Here is a 21427-nt window from a genome sequence, read left to right as displayed (position 1 = left end):
TAAGGCTGAATAATATTCTATTGTATGGATATTCCATATTGTGTTTTTCTGTTCATTCATTGATGGACATTGGGTTGATTCCATTTTTTGGCTCTTAAAAATATGCTGCTAGGAATATTCATGAACAACTTTTTTGTGTGAACTTATGTTTTCAACTTTCTTAAGGGTAGAGCTAGGAGTGGAATTGTTGGGTGGTATGATAACGATATGTTTAACTTGTTGAGGAACTGCTAGACCATTTCCAAAGCACCCACACAATTTTGCAATCCCACCATCCCTGTACAAGGGTTCCAGTTTCTCTGTATCCTTAATAACACATGTTATTATCTTTTTTATTGTGGCTATCCCAGTAGGTGCAAAGTAGTATCTTTTTGAGGTTTTGATTTGCATTTCTCTAGTGACTAATGATATTGAGCATTTCCTGTGCTTACTGGCAATTTGTATTCTTCAAAGAAATGTCCATTTAGAGACTTTGTCTCTCTTTAAGTGGGTTGTCTTTTTATTGTTGAGTTTAAGATATATATGTGTGTGTGTATGTGTGTATATATACACACATACACACACACATATATATATACTAGACACAAATACTTCATAAATATGTGAATTGCAAATATTTTCTCTCCTTTTTGTGGATTTTCTGGCCCTTGCTTCTTTCACTGTTTTGTGAACCTTAGAGGTCTGTTTATGTATCCCAGAGTTTTTCACAAAACTGCTTTCCATTTTTACTTGTAGTTTCTCCTTTGGCCCCCAACATGTACACTGGGTGGGGGTACAGATTCAAAGGCAAACATCATGTTGGGCCAGGCTCTGAACTCAACTCTTAAGTCTGAATCCCAGCTCTGCTCTTATCCTAACTTCTCTGAGACTAGGTTTTCCCACCTATACAATGGGAATATTAATATCAACCTCTCTGCACAGTTTTCAAAACTAAGTGAGATAATGCTGGGCCCCTTTACTGCCATCATCTCATTTAAGCCTCACAACCAAACTGTTCATAGATATTCTTTTCTTTTTCTTTTTCTTTTTTTTTTTTTTTTTTTTTTTGTTTGAGACAGAGTCTCGCTCTGTCACCCCGGCTGGAGTGCGGTGGTGTGGTCTTGGCTCACTGCAACCTCTGCCTCCCGGGTTCAAGTGATTCTCCTGCGTCAGCCTCCTGAGTAGCTGCCACTACAGGCATGTGCCACCATGCCTGGCTACTTTTTTGTATTTTTAGTAGAGATGGGGTTTCACCGTGTTAGCCAGGATGGTCTCAATCTCCTGACCCTGTGATTCCCCCATCTTGGACTCCCAAAGTGCTGAGATTATAGGTGTGAGCCACTGTGCCCAGCCCTGTGCATAAATATTCTTATTCCCATTTTACAAATGAGGAGGCCAGGTGCGGTGGCTCACACCTGTAATCCCAGCACTTTGGGAGGCCAAGGCAGGTGGATTGCTTGAGCTCAGGAGTTCCAGACCAGTCTCGGCAATGTGGCAAAATCCCGTCTTCAAAAAATACAAAATATTGGCCAGACACGGTGGCTCACACCTGTAATCCCAGCACTTTGGGAGGCCGAGGCGGGTGGATCACAAGGTCAGGAGATGGAGACCATCCTGGCTAACATGGTGAAACCCTGTCTCTACTAAAAATACAATAACAAAATTAGCCGAGTGTGGTGGCGAGCGCTTGTAATCCCAGCTACTCGGAAGGCTGAGGTGGGAAAATGGCGTGAACTCAGGAGACGGAACTTGCAGTGAGCCGAGATCGCGCCACTGCACTCCAGCCTGGGCGACAGAGCGAGACTCCCTCTCAAAAAACAAAACCAAAAAAATTAGCCAGGCCTGGTAGTGTGTGCCTGTAGTCCCAGGTGTTTGGGAGACTGAGGTGGGAGGATCACTAAAGCACAGGACGTCAAGGCTGCAGTGAGCCGTCATCGCACCACTGCATTCCAGGTGATGTAATGAGACCCTGTCTCAAAAAAAAAAAAAAGAGGAAAACTAAGGGTTTTTTTGTTTTTGTTTTTGTTTTATTATTATTATACTTTAAGTTCTAGGGTACATGCGCACAACGTGCAGGTTTGTTATATAGGTATACATGTGCCATGTTGGTTTGCTGCACCCATCAACTCATCATTTACTTTAGGTATTTCTCCTAATGCCATGCCTCCCCCAGCCTCCAGCCCCCAACAGGCCCCAGTGTGTGATGTTCCCCACTCTGTGTCCAAGTGTTCTCATTGTTCAATTTCCACCTATGAGTGAGAACATGTGGTGTTTGGTTTTCTGACTTTGTGATAGTTTGCTGAGAATGATGGTTTCCAGCTTCATCCATGTCCCTTCAAAGGATATGAACTCATCCTTTTGTATGGTTGCATAGCATTCTGTGGTGTATATGTGCCACATTTTCTTAATCCAGTCTATCATTGATGGACATTTGAATTGGTTCCAAGTCTTTGCTATTGTGAATAGTGCCGCAATAAACATACATGTGCATGTGTCTTTATAGTAGCATGATTTATAATCCTTTGGGTATATACCCAGTAATGGGATTGCTGGATCAAATGGTATTTCTAGTTCTAGATCCTTGAGGAATCACCACACTGTCTTCCACAATGGCTGAACTAATTTACACTCCCACTAACAGTGTAAAAGCGTTCCTTTTTCTCCATATTCTCTCCAGCATCTGTTGTTTTCTGACTTTTTAATAATTGCCATTCTAACTGGTGTGAGATGGTATCTCACTGGGGTTTTAATTTGCATTTCTCTGATGACCAGTGATGATGAGCATTTTTTCATGTGTCTGTTTGCTGCATAAATGTCTTCTTTTGAGAAGCGTCTGCTCATCTCCTTTGCCCATTTTTTGATGGGATTGTTTATTTCTTGTAAATTTGTTTAAGTTCTTTGTAGATTCTAGACATTAGCCCTTTGTCAGGTGGAGAGATTGCAAAAATTTTCTCCCTTTATGTAGGTTGTCTGTTCATTCTGATGGTAGTTTCTTTTGCCATGCAGAAGCTCTTTAGTTTAATTAGATCCCATTTGTCTATTTTGGCTTTTGTTGCCATTGCTTTTTGTGTTTTAGTCATGAAGTCCTTGCCCATGCCTGTGTCCTGAATGGTATTGCCTAGGTGTTCTTCTAGGGTTTTTATGGTTTTGGGTCTAACATTTAAGTCTTTAATCCATCTTGAATTAATTTTTGTATAAGGTGTGAGGCAGGGATCCAGTTTCAGCTTTCTACATATGGCTAGCCAGAGGAAAACTAAGTTTTATAGCCTTCCCTATAAGGCTTGATTTTCCTTTGGGTTCAGCTGCTGTTATTATATTAAAGAACCATATATCTAGTTTATAACATTGTCTGTAATAAAATGGGGCATGGTGCAATTTACATACACATACACTAATATTGGCAGCTGCGGATGGGAGGGGGTAGTTTCCATGTAAAAGAAAATCATCAGTAAATTTGTAGTATCAAATGAAGACCAAACAGTCTACCAGTTGCTCCCTACCATAAGGTTCTGTCTTATTTCCTTCATAGCACTTCTCCCTGCCTGGAAGTTTTTAATGATATGTTTGAGTGCTAATGGTATGGCTCCTTCAACTCTTCAAAGGCAGGGATCTTGTCAGCCTGACCATACATGGCTGGCGTTCCCAGTTCTTACAACAGTACCAGTAGGTAGTAGTGGCTTAATAAGTGTCTAATGAATGAATAAATACATAGGAAAAATGTCATACAATGTTTTAGTTGCCAAGAAATGTCACATTAGACCTACTCTTTGCCTTCTGATGGCTGAAAATATACAATAGTTCCCATTTATTAACTGTTAGTTATGCGCCAAGCACTATGCTAAGAGCTTTTGGTGTATTCATCCATTCAAGCTGCCAGGAAATTCCATTAAGTAAGTACTTTTTTAAAAAATCACCATCCCCATTTACAGAAGCAGAGAATACAGTACAGACAATTAGTTGACTTGCTCATGATTCTGCAAGTAGGTAGCAAAACTGGGATGGAACCCAGACAGACTGGCTCAGAGCCCACACCTTCAACCTCCATGATGTAATGTCTTTCAGTATTAGAAAAAAAAAAACCTTAACCCCCAAGATGTTGGTTATGGTTCCTGAATTTCAATCTCATGGAAAATTCTCCACTTTATAAAACAATTGGTGGATACCACTATAGCTCTTGCCTTTGGGAAACCCAAGATCCAAATTAAGTCCAGTGTACAGGACTCTTGCATAAAATCAACTGAAAGCTAAAAAATTAATCTAGTCTTTCAGATCTGTAGACCATCTGATTTTTTAGTAGTGTGGAGGACAAAAAAAAGATTCAGGTAACAAAATTAGTCCTTTTAGGATCATAGAAATGGATCTTCAACTGTTTCATCAACCAAGAATTCTTTTTACATACCAGTCATCATCAACTGTCCAAATGGCTAGATATTTGGGCAAATTCCTAAGAAGCCTGTTTAAATAATAATAACAATAAAAAAAAGCAGGGCTACAGGTTGGAAAATGAAAACCTGGCTGTATGAATTTTTTCTTTTTTATCAGGAATATATATTAAAGGAATGCTAGGTGTCAGACCCTCCATTAGGCACTGGAGCAATGAATACAATGAGATATGCTCTGCATCTTCACGGAGCTCACAGTCAGGTGGCAGAACAAACACTCAAAAGTCGACAGGCCACTGAATCAAATGACTGTGACTTGCGTCAAGAGTCACGAAGGAAATAAACCAGGAACTGAGTCATAACCTACTGACTATGGTCACAGTACCTACTTAAGATGTGGGGACCTGGCTGAATAAAGTGGCTCATGCCTGTAATCCCAGCACTTTAGGAGGCTGAGGCAAGATGATCACTTGAGCACAAGAGTCTGAGACCAGCCTGGGCAACATAGCAAGACCCTGTCTCTACCAGAAAATGAAAAAATCAGTCGGGCGTGGTGGCATGCACCTGTGGTCCCAGCTATTCTGGAGGCTGAGGCTGGAGAACTGTTTGAGCCCAAGAGTTTGAGGCTGCAGTGAGCTATGATTGCACCACTGGGCAACAGAGTAAAACCTTGTCTCAAAAAATAAAAAATGAAGAGATGAGGAGACCTGAGAAGGCTGCCCTGAAGGTGCTAACATGTCAGCCAAGACCAGAATGAGGAGATGCTGGCCACATGAGACAGAGAGAGAAGAGGGCCACAAGTAGAGAGGAGACGACTTGGACACAGACAGGGGGCAGGAAACGGGGAGACAGTGAGCAAGGGAAAAGGCTCCAAATGAGATGAGAGAGGCTGCAGGGGCCACCCATGCAGGGTTGGGAAGGGCAGAATGAAGAATGTGAGCTTCTCCCGGGAAATAGGGGACAATGGAAGCCTTTAGAGCGGAGGAAGCACAATGTTCCAATCCCATGTACCCACCAGTAATCCCAGCACTTTGGGAGGCTGAGGCTGGCGGATCACCTGTGGTCAGGAGTTCAAGACCAGCCTGGCCAACATGTGAAAGCCCTTCTCTACAATAAAAAAAAAAAAAAAAAAAAAAAAATTAACTGCGCATGGTGGCGTACATCTGTAATCCCAACTACTTGGCAGGCTGAGGTGGGAGAATTGCTTGAACGTGGGAGGTGGAGGCTGCAGTGAGCCAAGATTGCACCACGGCACTCCAGCCTGGGTGAGAGAGTGAGACTCCATCTCAAAGGGAGGGGGGGCAAAAACAAAAAGAAAATGAATTTTTGACAGTGAAATTAGTAGCACAGCTTAGATATACCTGCCCTATTTTCTCTATCAGTAACCAAATTTTTATTAAATTTAAGTCAAGTCATCTACCCAGTGCTATAGATCAAACAGTGCATCAAATCTTGCTCTTAAGTTCTTTGGGGCATAATAAAATAGTTATCCTAAGGGCTTTGTGGATGGATGCACTAACTTTTGCTTACATTTGTAGTCTCCTTAGAAAGTTGCCTTTGAACACAGAAACACTGACTATTGATGTCCCTCTTTCTGAGTCTCAGTTTTCTCATCTGTAAAATGGGGGATAAGATTACTTTTATCTCCATGGGGGCTATTGTAAGGAACCAATTATATGATGCACATATAGTGGTTAGTCCAGGACCTGGCACAGAATAAATATTCAATAAAGATTATTATTTTAATATGATGATTCATTATTATGACTAATATAGCTCCTGGTTTCCCCTCTGGCCTTATCTCATCTCTCTCTCCTCTCTCCTCTCTTTTCTTTCCTTTCTTGTCTCCTTTCCTCTCTCTTTCACTCCTACAGCTCAGCCACACTGCATTTTGGGGGAATCTTCAATAAAAAATTGGTTTCCCCCCTCCAGACCTTTGCACTTGCCATCCTCCCTGCCAGGCATCCTCTCCCCACTGCTCTCTGCAGGTCTGGCTTCTTCTCAAGCCTTCAGGTCTCAGTCTACCTGCTTTCTGCTAAAACAATCTCCCTCCTACACCTTACTTTCTTTGCCTTAATAATATTATGTATTTACCTTATTTATTTGCATGTTTGTTTATTTTTTTATCTCCACCAGAAAGTAAGCCCCATGAGGGCAGGGAGCAGTGCCAGGCACACAGGTGATACTCAAGAAGTAGGTTTCAAATGAATGAACTAATGAATGGCTGTCCATCTAGGACAGTGGTTCTCAATTCTGGCTGCCCCTCAGAATAACCTGAAAAGCTTTCAAAAAAAAATCCAACGCTGGGGTCCCACCCCCAGAGAGCCTGATTCAGTTGGTTTGGGAAGGAACTTGGGTATAGGAATTTTTTAAGCCTCCCACACTGAGTAATTCTAAGGTGCAGCTAGAATTGGGAACCATGAATATAGGGAGATATAAAAATATAACTTTGGAGAGTTTCATCTCCAGTCTACACTGGCAGCAATCCCATAGGTACTGCTGTCTCATCCAGGGTATCATGTGAGATGTACCAAGAGTGCTGATCTAAAGACCAGAAGGAAAGGACAAAGTATTTTCCACATTTTCCTGGCTTAGGGCATTGGAGTAGCTTTGCAGTTTGGTGTGAAGTGTCATGAATTCCTAGAACATTAGACCTATCAGTATTCAGTGCCAGTTATCAAAATTTATGGGGTTACTTTGGACTCTTTTTCTTTGAGGTGTGGATGCCAGGAGTTGCCTGTGCCTTCTGACAGGTGCCTGGGCGTCTCTACTGCACAGCTTCATGACTGTCTTGCTGTCCCCCACAGCAACCTTTTTGAGGTTCAGCATAGAAACGGTCACCCTCACTTCTGACTCCTGACAACTTTCCTCCCGGGAGTATTTAGGTATCATGAGTCCATTCAGGGAAGGCATGTATAAATAAGTTTCAAATAACCAGCTGCAGTGACCATGAGATCATTAGCATATACTACAGAAGACAGGAACTTGCTCACTCTTCTGTCAAAGTGTGGCCTTCACTGGTTCAAGGCATCCAGTCAAGACCTGAACACTGTTATTCCATTTTGCCAACATGAGCGTAGGCCCCTAGCAAAGAGAAGAGTCACTGAAGGAGACTCCTGCATGCCTTATAAAATATGTGATGAGAACCCATGTGTTCTATATTCTAAGAGTGAAGTGTCATGAATTCTTAGAACGTTCGACTATGCTCTTGTTCTATATTCTAAGATCCATTTGTATCGCAGAGGAAAATTAAAACCAGAAAGAAACTAAAGTCCCTTCTTTTTAAAATACTTTGCAGGAAGAAGAGAGACAGCAACTAACTGGCTGCTTAGCACACTGAAATAATGGTGGTTGGTTTATGAAATGATGAGCTCTATAGCTTAGAAAAGAACTCGGTAATGTCCAAACACCACAAATATAAGTGAACAGACAATGGACCTGGAGGAAAGGTGTGACTTGCAAGGCGTCACAGGGGGAGTTTCTCTGTGGTGATGGAGCATTTCTGTTTCCTGATTGTAGTCATGGTTATCAAAATCTACATGGGTGATATTGGTTGACTGTGTCCCCACCCAAATCTCAGTCTTGAATTGTAGCTCCCATAATCCCCACGTGTCATGGGAGGAACCCAGTGGGAGGTAATTGAATCATGGGGCCAATTTCCCCCATGCTATTCTTGTGATAGTGAATGAGTTCTCACAAGATCTGATGGTTTTGTAAGGAGCTTCCCCCTTCACTCAACACTCATTCTTCTCTCTCTTGCCACCATGTGAATGACATGTTTGCTTCTCCTTCTGCCATGATTATAAGTTTCCTGAGGCCTCCTCAGCCCTGTGAAACTATGAGTCAATTAAACCTCTTTCCTTTATAAATTACCTGGTCTCAGGTATATCTTTATTAGCAGCATGAGAACAGACAGTTACAGTAAATTGGTACCATGGAGAGTGGGAAGCTACTGTAAAGATACCAGAAAATGTGGAAGCAACTTTGGAACTGGGTAACAGGCAGAGGTTGGAACAGTTTGGAGGGCTCAGAAGAAGAAAATGTGGGAAAAATTGGAACTTCCTAGAGACTTGGAGACCTCAGAAGACAGGAAGATGTGGGAAAGTTTAGAACTTCTGAGAGACTTGTTGAATGGCTTTGACCAAAATGCTGATAGTCATATGGACAATGAAGTCCAGGCTAAGGTGGTCTCAGATGGAGATGGGGAACTTGTTGGGAACTAGAGTAAAGGTCACTCTTGCTATGCAAATGGACTGGCAACATTTTGCCCCTGCCCCAGAGATCTATGGAACATTGAACTTGAGATAGATGATTTAGGGTATCTGGCAGAAGAAATTTCTACATGGCAAAGCATTCAAGAGGGAGCAGATCATAAAAGTTTGAAAAATGTGCAGCCTGATGATGTGATAGAAGAGAAAATCCCGGCCAGGCGTGGTGGCTCACGCCTGTAATCCCAACACTCTGAGAGGCCAAGATGGGCGAATTACCTGAGGTCAGGAGTTTGAGACCAGCCTGACCAAAATAGAGAAACCCTGTCCCTACTAAAAATACAAAATTAGCCAGGTGTGGTGGCACATGCCTATAATCCCAGCTACTTGGGAGGCTGAGGCAGGAGAATCACTTGAATCCAGGAGGTGGAGGTTGCAGTGAGCCAAGATCACACCATTGCACTCCAACCTGGGCAACAAGAGCAAAATCCCATCTCAAAAAAAAGAAAGAAAGAAAGAAAGAAACCCCATTTTCTCTGGAGAAATTCAAGCCAGCTGCAGAAATTTGCATTTGCATAAGTAACAAGGAACCAAATGTTAATCACCAAGACAATGGGAAAAATGTCTCCAGGGCATGTTAGAGACCTTCAAGGCAGCGCCTCCCATCACAGGTCTGGAGGCCTAGGAGGGAAAAATGGTTTCATGGGCCAGGCCCAGGGCCCCACTGCTGTGTGCAGCCTCTGGACATGGTGCCCTGCATCCCAGCTGTTTCAGCCCCAACCGTGGCTAAAAGGAGCCAAAGTACAGCTTGGACCATTGCCTCAGAGGGCACAAGTCCCAAATCTTGGCAGCTTCCACATGGTGTTAGTCCTGAGGGTGTGCAGAAGACAATAATTGAGGTTTGGGAACCTCCACCTAGATTTCAGAGGATGTATGGAAATGCCTGGATGTCCAGGCATAAACTTGCTACAGGGGCAGAGCCCTCATGGAAAACCTCTGCTAGGGAAGTATGGAAGGGAAATATGCAGTAGTAGCCTCCACACAAGGTCCCCACTGGGGCACTGCCTAGTGGAACTGTGAGAAGAGGGCCACCGTCCTCCAGAACCCAGAATGGTAGATCCATCAACAGCTTGCACCATGCACCTGGAAAAGCTGCAGGCACTGAACGCCAGCATGTGAAAGCAGCTAGGGAGGGGGGCTGTACCCTGCAAAGCCACAGGAGTGGAGCTGCCCAAGGCCATGGGAACCCACCTCTTGCATCAGTGTGACCTGGATGTGAGACATGGAGTCAAAGGGGATCATTTTGGAAATTTAAGGTTTAATGACTGCCCTATTGGATTTAGGACTTGCACGGGGCCTGTAGCCACTTTGTTTTGGCCAATTTCTCCCTTTTGGAGCAGATGTATTTGCCCAATGCCTGTACCGGCATTGTATCTAGGAAGTGACTAACTTGCTTTTGGTTTTGCAAGGTCATAGGAGGAAGTGACTTGTCTTCTCTCAGATGAGACCTTGGACTTGGACTTTTGGGTTAATGCTGGAATGAACTGAGACTTAGGCGGACTGTTGGAAAGGCATGATTGTGTCTTGACATGTGAGGACACAAGATTTGAGAGGGGCCAGGAGTGCAATTATATGGTTTGGTGGTGTCCTCACCCAAATCTCATCTTTGATTGTAGTTCTCATAATCCCCACATGTCATGGGAGGGACCTGGTAGGAAGTAACTGAATCATGTGGCCAGTTTCCCCCATGCTATTCATGTGATAGCGAGTAAGTTCTCATGAGATCTGATGGTTTTGTAAGGGGCTTCCTCCTTCACTCGGCACTCATTCTTCCCTCTCCTGCTGCTGTGTGAAGAAGGACGCATTTCCTTCCCTTTCCACCACGATTGTAAGTTTCCTGAGGCCTCCCCAGCCATGCTGAACTGTGAGTCAATTAAACCACTTTCCTTTATAAATTGCCCAGTCTCAAGTATGTCTTTATTAGCAGCATGAGAATGGACTAATACAACGGGACAAAATTCCATAAAAACATAAACATATGAAAAAAGAGCAGGCTAGGCATGGTGGCTCGTGTCTGTAATACTAACACTTTGGGAGGCTGAGGCAGGCAGATAATTTGAGCTCTGAAGTTCAAGACCAGCCTGGGCAACATGGCAAAACCTCATCTCTACAAAAAATACAAAAGTTACCTGGGAGTGGTAGCACTCACCTGTAGTCTCAGATACTTGGGAGGCTGAGGTGGGAAGATCACTTCAGTCAGGGAAGTTGAAGTTGCAGTGAGCCAACATCATGCCATTGCACTCCAGCCTGGGTGACAGAGCAAAACCCTGTCTCAAGAAAAAAAAAAAAAACACTGGCATTGGTACAAATCTATTCACTCAGGATTTATATTAATATAATATCACTATAATCATAGTATTTTAAAATATTTTTTAAAGACAGACCAGGAGAAAGTGGGAGAAAATTTTGCAAAATATGTCACAGGTCAAGGAATATTATTCAGTTATTCAGTACAGTTGCCACTAATCACATATGACAATGGAGCGCTTGAAAAATGGCTCATACCACAGCTTTGAATAATATTTTGGCATGTTGGATTGAATAAAATGTATATTATTGAAGTTAATTTCACTTACTTATTTTTACTTTTTTGACGTGGTTACTAGAAAATTTAAAATCACCTGTGTGTCTCCCATTATATTTCTATTGCACAGTGCTGGTCCACAATATGTAAAATTTCCCACAGCTCAGTAAGAAAAGACAAACCAATAGAGAGCTGGACAAAGGGTATGGGTACCAGACTCATCAAGAAGAAACACACAAGATCAATAAATATTAATTTATACATACATTTGTTAATTCAACACATACTTATTGATCTCCTTCTATGTTCCAGGCACTGTGTGGGTCACCAGGGAGAGCTGGCCAGGTTTAGATAAGCTGGTCTGAAAAGTCCTCTGTAAGAAGATAACATTGGAGCTAAGATCTGAAGTGTGAAGAGATGGCTCAACCTCGCCATTAATTAATTGAATTTTATCTTGAGATTCTTTTTCACCCATTAGAATGTGGAAAAAGAGATTGATAATATACAGTATTGGCAATGATGTTGGGGAAAGAACACTTAAATACAATTAGCGGGAGCATAGATTTGGATAACCTTTTTGCAGGGCAATTTGGTTCTATCACTCCAAATGTAAATCCATATACTGTTTGACTGAACAATTCCATTCCTAGAAATTCACCAAAAGCAAAGGCTCAAACATATGAAAATGTATGAATTAGAATGTCCACTACAGCATATTATGCAATCTCAACAAATTTTAAATAACAAAATATCTATAGTTATAGTTACAAGTGAGGCATGAGCATTTAAATGAACTAGTAGGAAGACCTTAAAAATAAGACAGCCATACTCACTAGAGCGTCCACTACAGCATATTATGCAATCTCAATAAATTTTAAATAACTAAATGTCTATAGTTATAGTTATAGGTGAGGTATGAGCATTTAAATGAACTAGGAGGAAGCCCTTAAAAAGAATAGGACAACCATACTCATAATGTTTACAGAACTCACAATGTTTCTATAAGTTTGAAGCTATTTGAAAATAAAAAGTTACAAAGAAAAGATTGCACCATAACAAATCAAGACGTTCCCCAAGAATACAAGGATCATGTAACATCAGGAAGTCTGTCAATATAACTCATTATTTTAATCATGAATGGGGAAAGAAAACAAGAATAAAACAGACTTGGACACACTAGCTTGGGAAGTTGCCCACCCCATATTAAATGGAAAAAAAGCAAATTGCAGAACAAATGTTGTATGATACTGTTTGCATTTTTATATTTTTTATTTTTTCAGATACAGGGTCTTGCTCTGTCACCCAGGCTACAGTGCAGTGGCTCAACCATAGCTCACTGTAATCTCAGACTCCTGCACTCAAGCAATCCTCTTGCCTCAGCCTCCTGAGTAGCTGGGATTACAGGTACATGCCACCATATCTGGCTTTTTTTTTTTCTTTTAAACAGCATCTTGCTCTGTCACCCAGGCTGGAGTGCAGTGGCACAATCATAGCTCACTGCAACCTTGGACACTGGGACTCAAGCAATCCTCCCATCTCAGCATCCCCAAGAAGCTGGGATTACAAGTACGTGCCACCACGCCAGCTAATTTTTTGTAGATACAGGATCTTCCTATCTTGCCCAGGTTGGTCTTGACCTCCTGGACTCAAGTGATCCTCTTGCCCTGGCCTCCCAAAGTGTTGGGATTACAGGTATGAATCACTGTTCCTGGCATCCAGCTAATTTTTAAAATTTTTTTGTAGAGACAAGGGTCTTGCTATGTTGCCCAGGCTGGTCTTGAACTCCTGGATTCAAGTGATCCTCTTGCCTCAGCCTCCCAAAGTGCTGAGATTAGAGGTATGAGCCACTGCACCTGGCCTATTCATATTCTTAAAACAAAGAGAGAAAAAAAAAAAAAAAAACGCAAACTCCTGTGTGTCTGTGCCTGTCTGTGTGTGTGTGTACAATCACTGTACCAAACTAGCCACGTGACTGGGCAAATTGCTTTGACTTCTTTGTGCCTCAGTTTTCCCATCTGTAAAATGGAAACCACAAAGCACCTAGCTCATAGTGTTGTGAGGACCAATCCAATCATTCTTGAAAAACATTTAATATAGTGCCTGGCATATACTAAATGCCTCATAAATATTATCTGTTATCATTGTTATTTTGTCAAAGAAAGACTGAAGGCCAAAACATTTAGAGGAGAAAAGATTTTACTTCAAAAGAAATGCAAGAGAATCCACCTTCAAAAAGACCAGCTAGCCAAAGCAAAACACAAATATTTAAAAGAAAACAGATGCAAAGCTGCCAAGGTGACCAAGTTGTTTTATATTAATCTGTTCCTGGAAAACAAAACAGTGTCTTTCTGAACGTATTACAGTATCCACAAAGGAGGTATCTTTGCCAAGATTTATGGGAAGTACTCAAGGTTTTAATATTTGAGGGATCAGGACTAGACAGACTGGCTCTGCCATTCTTGGTTTTCTCAGGGTGAAAATTGCTGTTTCTCTCTCCTGACTGTGATACATGATGTGCTTAGTCATAATGGAAGCAGGTGAAAGTGTCAGTTTTCTTTTCATATTATTCATGGGGGGAAAAGTCTAGAAGCAGATGCACCACACTGCTAATAAGGGTTATCTCTGGGAAATAAGATTAGGGAAAGAGCTTTACTATTGACTGTATGTGCTTCTGTAGCATTCAAATGTTTCACATGTTCACAAATTGCATTATTAATTTTTAAAAGAACAAATAAGATCATGCAAATGTTGAGTATCTAAAGCCGCCCCATTTCTTCCTAGTTCTTCCACACCAGATGGAATAGTTTACATTCTAAGCTCTTCAGAAAAAGATTTATAAACCACGCATTTTCTCTAAAATCCATTTCCACTGCTTCAGTCTGTCGCATCTGCCAGGTGAACCTCAGTATAAAATTCCAATTAAAAGAGGAAAAGAATTACAGCTGACATGTTGGGGAGGCAGGCAAAGAATTCTTTCCGCTTCACTGTTAGTTCTCTACCCTTAAGCCCGAGACCCCCCAGCCATGGAAGTCCTTCACAATGAAATCTCAGAGTTGGAGTCTCCCACTCCTATCCACCCCCCGCATCTTCTTTCTTTTACCCAGCAGGTCTACCGATGGGCAGCCCTTTTCCCAAGTACCAGGAGAGAAAACGGATTCGGAAAAGGATTTATGGGGAGAGGAGAGTCCACACTTAATACTGAAAGAGGCTTTTCATCTGGTGTTCAAGCCAACAGCAGCCTCATTCCTAGATTCACTCAAGGTCTCCCTAACATGTCCCTGGAAAAATGGTGGTTTGCAAAGACAGGAGGGTTACATACAAGATGCCACAGTGGCAGCAGGTGATGAAGGCGGGGCAGGATTCACCTGTGGCTTGCACCCAAATCCCCTTCAGCCAGGTGACCAAGCACAGCCTCTCTGCCTTGTGTCAAACAACTCAAATGGCCAAGGACCCTCATTTCACCTGTGCTCATGGGCAATGCACAGGTGATAGATGTATCCTTCTACAGGACAGACTGGCTGCCCTTCCCACGTTTCTGGTCACTGCTACTGAGGACATGAAACTGTTTTTTCATCCAAACAGGCAGGATCTCTTTCTTTAGGAAAGAGAGGGGACCTCATTATTTTTCCTATGGTTACAGCAACATGAATTCATCATCACGGCTATCATCTCAGAACTGTGTTTTCCAAGGCAGCACAATAAGTCAGTTTGGGAGGGTCTGAATTCGTATAACTCTAAACTGGATTATGAGCTCAGAATTTAGGGTTCTAATATTCCATGCAGTGATTTTGCTTGTAAAGCCTCTAATACAGCTTCTCAAAGTTGGGTCCCCAAAGATTCTGATCCAGTAAGGGGTAGAGAAGATTCTGTTACACCCCCAAAGAGTGCAGACTTAAAATAAGAGCAAGGCAGGAAGTAGCAATTCACAGCAAAAGCTAACATTCATTGAGCATACACTATGTGCTGAGCCAATGCCAACCACTTGACACACATTAATTCATTGGATCCACCAATGTGAAGTGGGTGCTATTACTATTGCCCCCGATTTACAGACGAGGGCACTAAGGCTTAGGAAGGTTGATAACTTGCCTTAGCTCTCACAGATGATAAGACATGGAATTTAAACTCAGATCTCTGAATTTCAAGCCCATGCTCTATTACATACTTCCTTGGAATAAATGTAAAGATGATGGGCATCTTGACCTTGAAGGACATTAAGGATAATTACATAGACCAGAAGTTTTCAATCCTGTGAAGCTTAAAAATGATAATAATAGGCTGGGTAAGGTGGCTCATGCCTGTAATCCCAGCACTTTGGGAGGCAGAGGCAGGTGGATTGCTTGAGGTCAGGAGTTTGAAACCAGCCTGGGCAACATGGCAAAACCCCATCTCTACCAAAAATTCACACACAAAAAAAATTAGCTGGGTGTGGTGGTATCCACCTGTAGTCCCAGCTACTCAGGAGGCTGAAGTAGAAGAATTACTTGAGCCCAGGAGGTCGAGGCTGCAGTGAGCCAAGATTGTGCTACTCCACTCCAACCTGGGTGACAGAATGAGACCCCGTCTCAAAAAAAAATTTTTTTTAATGATAATAATAATGAAAGAGCAACCCAAGTATCTATCAACAGCTGAAGGGATAGACAAAATGCAATATATCCCTACAATGGAATAGTGTATATATCCCTACAATGGAATATTGTATATATCCCTACAATGGAATAGTGAAGATATCCCTACAATGGAATATTGTATATATCCCTACAATGGAATAGTGAAGATATCCCTACAATGGAATATTGTATATATCCCTACAATGGAATAGTGTAGATATCCCTACAATGGAATATTGTATATATCCCTACAATGGAATAGTGTAGATATCCCTACAATGGAATATTGTATATATCCCTACAATGGAATAGTGTATATATCCCTACAATGGAATAGTCTATATATCCCTACAATGGAATATTGTATATATCCCTACAATGGAATATGTATCCCTGAAATGGAATATTGTATATATCCCTACAATGCAGTATTGTTCATCCTTAAAAGGGGAAAAAATTCTGACACTTGCTATAACATGGATGAACTTTGAAGACATTATTATGTCTAAGTAAAAGAATCCAGTCCCCCCAAAAAAGCAAATACTGCATAATTTCACTTGTACTAGGTACCCAGAATAGTCAAATTTATAGACTCAGAAAGAATTGTGGTTGTCATTGGCTGGGTAGAGGGTGAGTGGAAGTGAGTATTTTACAGGTATGGAGTTTCCACTGGGGAAGATGAAAATTCCAGAAATAGATAGTGGGTCATGGCTGCACAGCAATGCGAATGTACATAACGCCACTGAACAGTATACTTAAAAATGGTTAAAAGATTAAATTGTAGGCATATTTTACCACAACAAAAAAATCACACACAAAAAACACATGCTGCCTGGTCCCCATACCCGTTAAATCAGAATCTTTCCATGATAGGGCCTGGTTCTCTGTATTTTTTTCACTACCAACACCCAAGATGGAGAACTCCAGAATTCATAACTTGGAATTCGGGAACTCACCTTGCTGGAAGTCCCTAACATTGTTTTTGGTTCTCGCTCTCTCATTCATACAAGAGGACTGAAAGCAATTCCTCTTCATTACTGAGTCTTCCAGCCTGTTGCTGACTAAGGTGGCCCAGATCCAAGAATTAACTGAAGGTTCCGGAAGCAGAAAGCTCTGCGGTATACTGGGTATTTCTCTGGCTTGTAATTGTCTGCATATGTCTAATCCCCCTTGATAGTCCAGGAAGAGGAGCAATTATTACTGCAGTGCTGTGATTTCAGAATCAAGGAAGAGGTTCTCAGTGAAATCTGTAATTCACAGCACTGATGGAGTCCTTCTGTACATAACTTTTTTTTTTTTTTAATGCAGGGTCTCACTCTGTCACCCAGGCTGGAGTGCAGTGGCACAATCATAGCTCACGGCAGCCTCAAACTCATGGGCTCAGATGATCCTGCCACCTCAGCCTCCCGAGTAACTTAGACTACAGGTGTGCGTGTATATAACTTTTAAATACATATTTCCAGTCTTCTTTGGGCTGCAGCACAACTGTTGGGTGACTCTTAGCCATGGGATGATAAAGAGAGCTTATTTTTCAAAACTGTGTGTTCTTTTTATTTTGAAAAATTGCAGACCTCAAGTATAAGTGAGCAGATAACACAATGACCTATATAATCACCAAAATGCATCAATAGTTAACATTTTTGCCATTTTTATTTTTATTTTGCTGAAAATTTAGGCACAGGTTGCAATAATGTCAGTTCTAGATAATGCAGCCTGTATCTTCTGTAGAAAAAAAATCTCTTACGTAACCAAAATATAAATATCACACTCAAGAAATTTAACATTATTATATAACGTTTATTCTACATTTGAATTTCCCCAATTGTCCCAATGATATCTGTCATTGCTACTTATTAATCCCAGACATGATCAAGGATCATACATTGCATATAATTGTTAGGTTCATCTAGTTTTCTTCAATCTAGGAGAGTCTCCTGATGTGTGTGGGTGGGCGGGTGTGCATGTCTTTCATGACATTGACTTTTTAAAAATAATTTCAAGCCATTTGTCTTGCAGAAAATTGCTCAAATAGGACATACCCTATTATTCCCTCTTAATTAAAAAAAAAGCTAAACATATTGAGAAAACTACATAGGGCCAGGTGCAATGGCTCATGCCTGTAATCCCAACACTCTGAGAGGCCGAGGCGAGTGGATTGCTTAAGGCCAGAAGTTCGAGACCAGCCTGGCCAACATGGTGAAACTCCATCTCTGCTAAAAATACAAAAATTAGCCAGGCGTGGTGGTACATGCCTTTAGTCCCAGCTACTCAGGAGGCTGAGGTGGGAGAATGGCTTGGACCCGGGAGGCAGAGGTTGCAACGAACTGAGATCACGTCGCTGCACTCCAGCCTGGGCGACAGAGCAAGACTATGTCTCAGGAAAAAAAAAAAAAAAAAAGGAGGAGGAGGAGGAGGAGGAAGAGAAAAGAAAGGAAAAGAAAAGAAAAGGCAAGAAAAGAGGAAAGGAAAAGGAAAGGGAAGGGAAGGAAGAAGGAAAGGAAGAAGGAAATGAAAGAAAAAAGGAAAGGGAGGGAAGGGAAAGGGAAAGGGAAAAGGAAGGGAAAGGAAAGGAAAGGAAAGGAAATTGCATAAGCAAAATGTCCTTGTCAGGGTATTTTATCAGAAGGCACATGATGTCAATTGGTTAAGATTCCCTTATTATTAAAAGGAGAAGAACAGTATCTGGCCTTCATCTCAGCAGCAAGCAGTCTCTAAATACCTCTTCTTTGCCTGGCACTGTGCTATGTCCTGCAGACCTCAAAGATGCCCTCAAAAAATTCACATTCTATGGGGAAACAGACATATTCATTCACTCATTCAGTCAATAACACATTTCTTGAGCTCCAATAATGTGCCAACACCACTAAGTACTAGCAACAAGGACGATATTTAAATATTTAACAAGTTTGGCATGAGCACAGAATCAGAGAAGACGCTCTGCTAAGTGCACTAATAACCCTTAAGTTGTTGGATCATGGGGAAACCAGGGAAAATGCAGAGGAGCAAGTGGGATGGTTGGGATATTGGGGAAGGGGGACAAGCTTCAGAGTAGCTGCTATTTATCAATGAGTACAGAGTATTTCAACATTTTAACAGCTGGGAATGACAGCCTTGGCTTGGGCATGGAGATGAATAATTCATCTGAAGTCCCTGACCTCATGGATTGATCTTCTAGTGCAGGAGTGGGTGAACTTTTTTGGTAAATGACCAAAAGGTAAATATTTTTGGGCTTGCAGGCCCTGCATTCTCTGGACAGAGAGACAAAGTCCCAACTACTCAACTCTGTCTTTATAGCACAAAAGGTAGTGTGTCAGTCCGTTTTGCACTGCTATAAAGAAATACCTCACACTGAGTGATTTATAAGAAAGGAGGTTGGTTTGGTGCATGGTTCTACAGGCTATACAAACATGGCACCAGTATCTTCCTCCAGTGAGGACTCAGGAAGCCTTTACTCATCATGGAAAGCAAGGGGAAAGCAATTGTGTCATGTGTCGAGAGAGAGAGAGAGAGAGAGAGAGAGAGAGAGAGAGAGAGAGAGAGAGAACGATGCCAGGCTCTTTTAAACAACCAGCTCTCACATGAGCTAACAGAGAGAACTAATTACTGCAGGGAGGGTATCAAGCCATTAATGAGGGTCTGCCCCCTTGACCACAACATCTCCCACCAGGTCCCACCTCCAACATTGGGGATCACATTTCCACATGAGATTTGGAGGGGACAAACATGCAAACTGAGGTAGGAGGCGGGACTTGACTCCAGAGCAGATTGAAGACTGGCTGAAACAGGAAAAAGGCACTCAAAGCTCCTCTCCATCAGACATGCTCACCAGTGCCATGACAGTTTACCATTGCTATGGCAGCACCCAGAAGTTACTACCACTTTCCAGGGCAATGACCCAGAAGTTGCCACCCCTTTCCAGGGCCACCACCCAGAAGTTGCCACTCCTTATCTAAAAATTTCTGAACAACCGGCCCCTTAATTTACATATAGTTAAAAGTGAGTATAAATCTAACTACAGCACTGCCCTGAGCTGGACTCTGAACACGCTGCCTGCGGGGTAGCCCTGCTCTGCAGGAGCAGTCACGGAGCTGTAACCAAGTCAGGGCTCTAACGCCACCGCCTCCATAAAGCTGCTTTTTTGTTGTTGTTGTTGTTGTTTTTGAGACGGAGTTTCCCTCTTGTTGTCCAGGCTGGAGTCCAATGGCGCAATCTCTGCTCACTGCAACCTCCACCTCCCAAGTTCAAGCGATTCTCCTGCCTCAGCTTCCTGAGTAGCTGGGGATTACAAGTGCCATCGCGCCCAGTTAAGTTTTTGTATTGTTAGTAGAGACAGAGTTTCACCATGTTGACCAGGCTGGTCTCAAACTCCCGACCTCAGGTAATCTGCCCGCCTTTACCTCCCAAAGTGCTGGTATTACAGGAGTGAGCCACCATGCCCAGCCTAAAGCTGCTTTCTTCTACCACCAGCTCACTCTTAAATTATTTCCTAAAAGAGGCCAAAAAAATTCCCAGGCTAAGCCCCAATTCTGGGGCTTACCTGCCCTACAACAAAACTATATCAAATAGCCACAGACAATAGTAAACAAATGAGTGGCCGGGCGCGGTGGCTCAAGCCTGTAATCCCAGCACTTTGGGAGGCCGAGACGGGCGGATCACGAGGTCAGGAGATCGAGACCATCCTGGCTAACACGGTGAAACCCCGTCTCTACTAAAAATACAAAAAAACTAGCCGGGCGAAGTGGCGGGCGCCTGTAGTCCCAGCTACTCGGGAGGCTGAGGCAGGAGAATGGCGGAAACCCGGGAGGCGGAGCTTGCAGTGAGCTGAGATCCGGCCACTGCACTCCAGCCTGGGCGACAGAGTGAGACTCTGCCTCAAAAAAAAAAAAAAAACAAATGAGTGTGACTATGTTCCAAATAAGCTTTATTTACAAAAACAGGCAGCAGGCTGGATTTGACCCACGGGCCATGATTTGCAAACTCCTGTTCTAGTGAACAAGACAGACATACTCATTTGTCCTTTTATGCTACAAATACTTATCCAGCATCTTCTACATGGCAAGTATTGCACTTGACACTGGTATGCCATGCTGAACAAGATATATGGCTGGGCATGGTGGCTCATGCCTGTAATCCCAGCACTCTGGGAGACCAAAGTGTGTGGATCACTTGAGGTCAGGAGTTCAAGACCAGCCTGGCCAATGTGGTGAAACTCTGTCTCTACTAAAAGTACAAAAATTAGCTGGGTGTGGTGGCAGGCGCCTGTAATCCCAGTTACTCGGGAGGCTGAGGCAGGAGGATTGCTTGAACCTGGGAGGCGGAGGTTGCAATGAGCCAAGATTGTGCCACTGCACTCCAGCCTGGGTGACAAAGTTAGACTCTGTCTCAAAAAACAGAAAAAAGACAGATGATGACCCCTGCCCACGTCACACTTACATGCTGGTGGGAGAGACAAAATCTTATTATGTAAATGCTAAGACAAAAGTCATCAGGAAATACAGAGGGGGCAGTTAACTCATCCTTAGCGTTTAGGGAAGGATTCCTGGAGGAGGGGATGACTGTGCTGTTTGTTTAGCAGCCTGTCAGTGAGATGAGCAAAGTCACCAGAGGGCTCTTGGAGCCTTTTCATCAGGACAGCCTGAGTACCTCCATCCCTTTCCCTGTGGG

At 42.5% G+C, this 21427-nt stretch overlaps 1 protein-coding gene across 1 annotated transcript in view; it reads left to right on the top strand.

Moving 5' to 3' along the window:
• TMEM233 (transmembrane protein 233) overlaps positions 1-21427 on the top strand; it is a 48351-nt gene that overhangs the window by 14350 nt on the left and 12574 nt on the right. The window lies entirely within an intron of this gene.

This window comes from Rhinopithecus roxellana, chromosome 10, assembly GCF_007565055.1.
Source record: "Rhinopithecus roxellana isolate Shanxi Qingling chromosome 10, ASM756505v1, whole genome shotgun sequence".
Lineage (NCBI taxonomy): Eukaryota > Metazoa > Chordata > Mammalia > Primates > Cercopithecidae > Rhinopithecus > Rhinopithecus roxellana.
The sequence above is the reverse complement of the archived record's forward strand: the minus strand, read 5'-3'. Positions and strand labels throughout refer to the sequence as shown.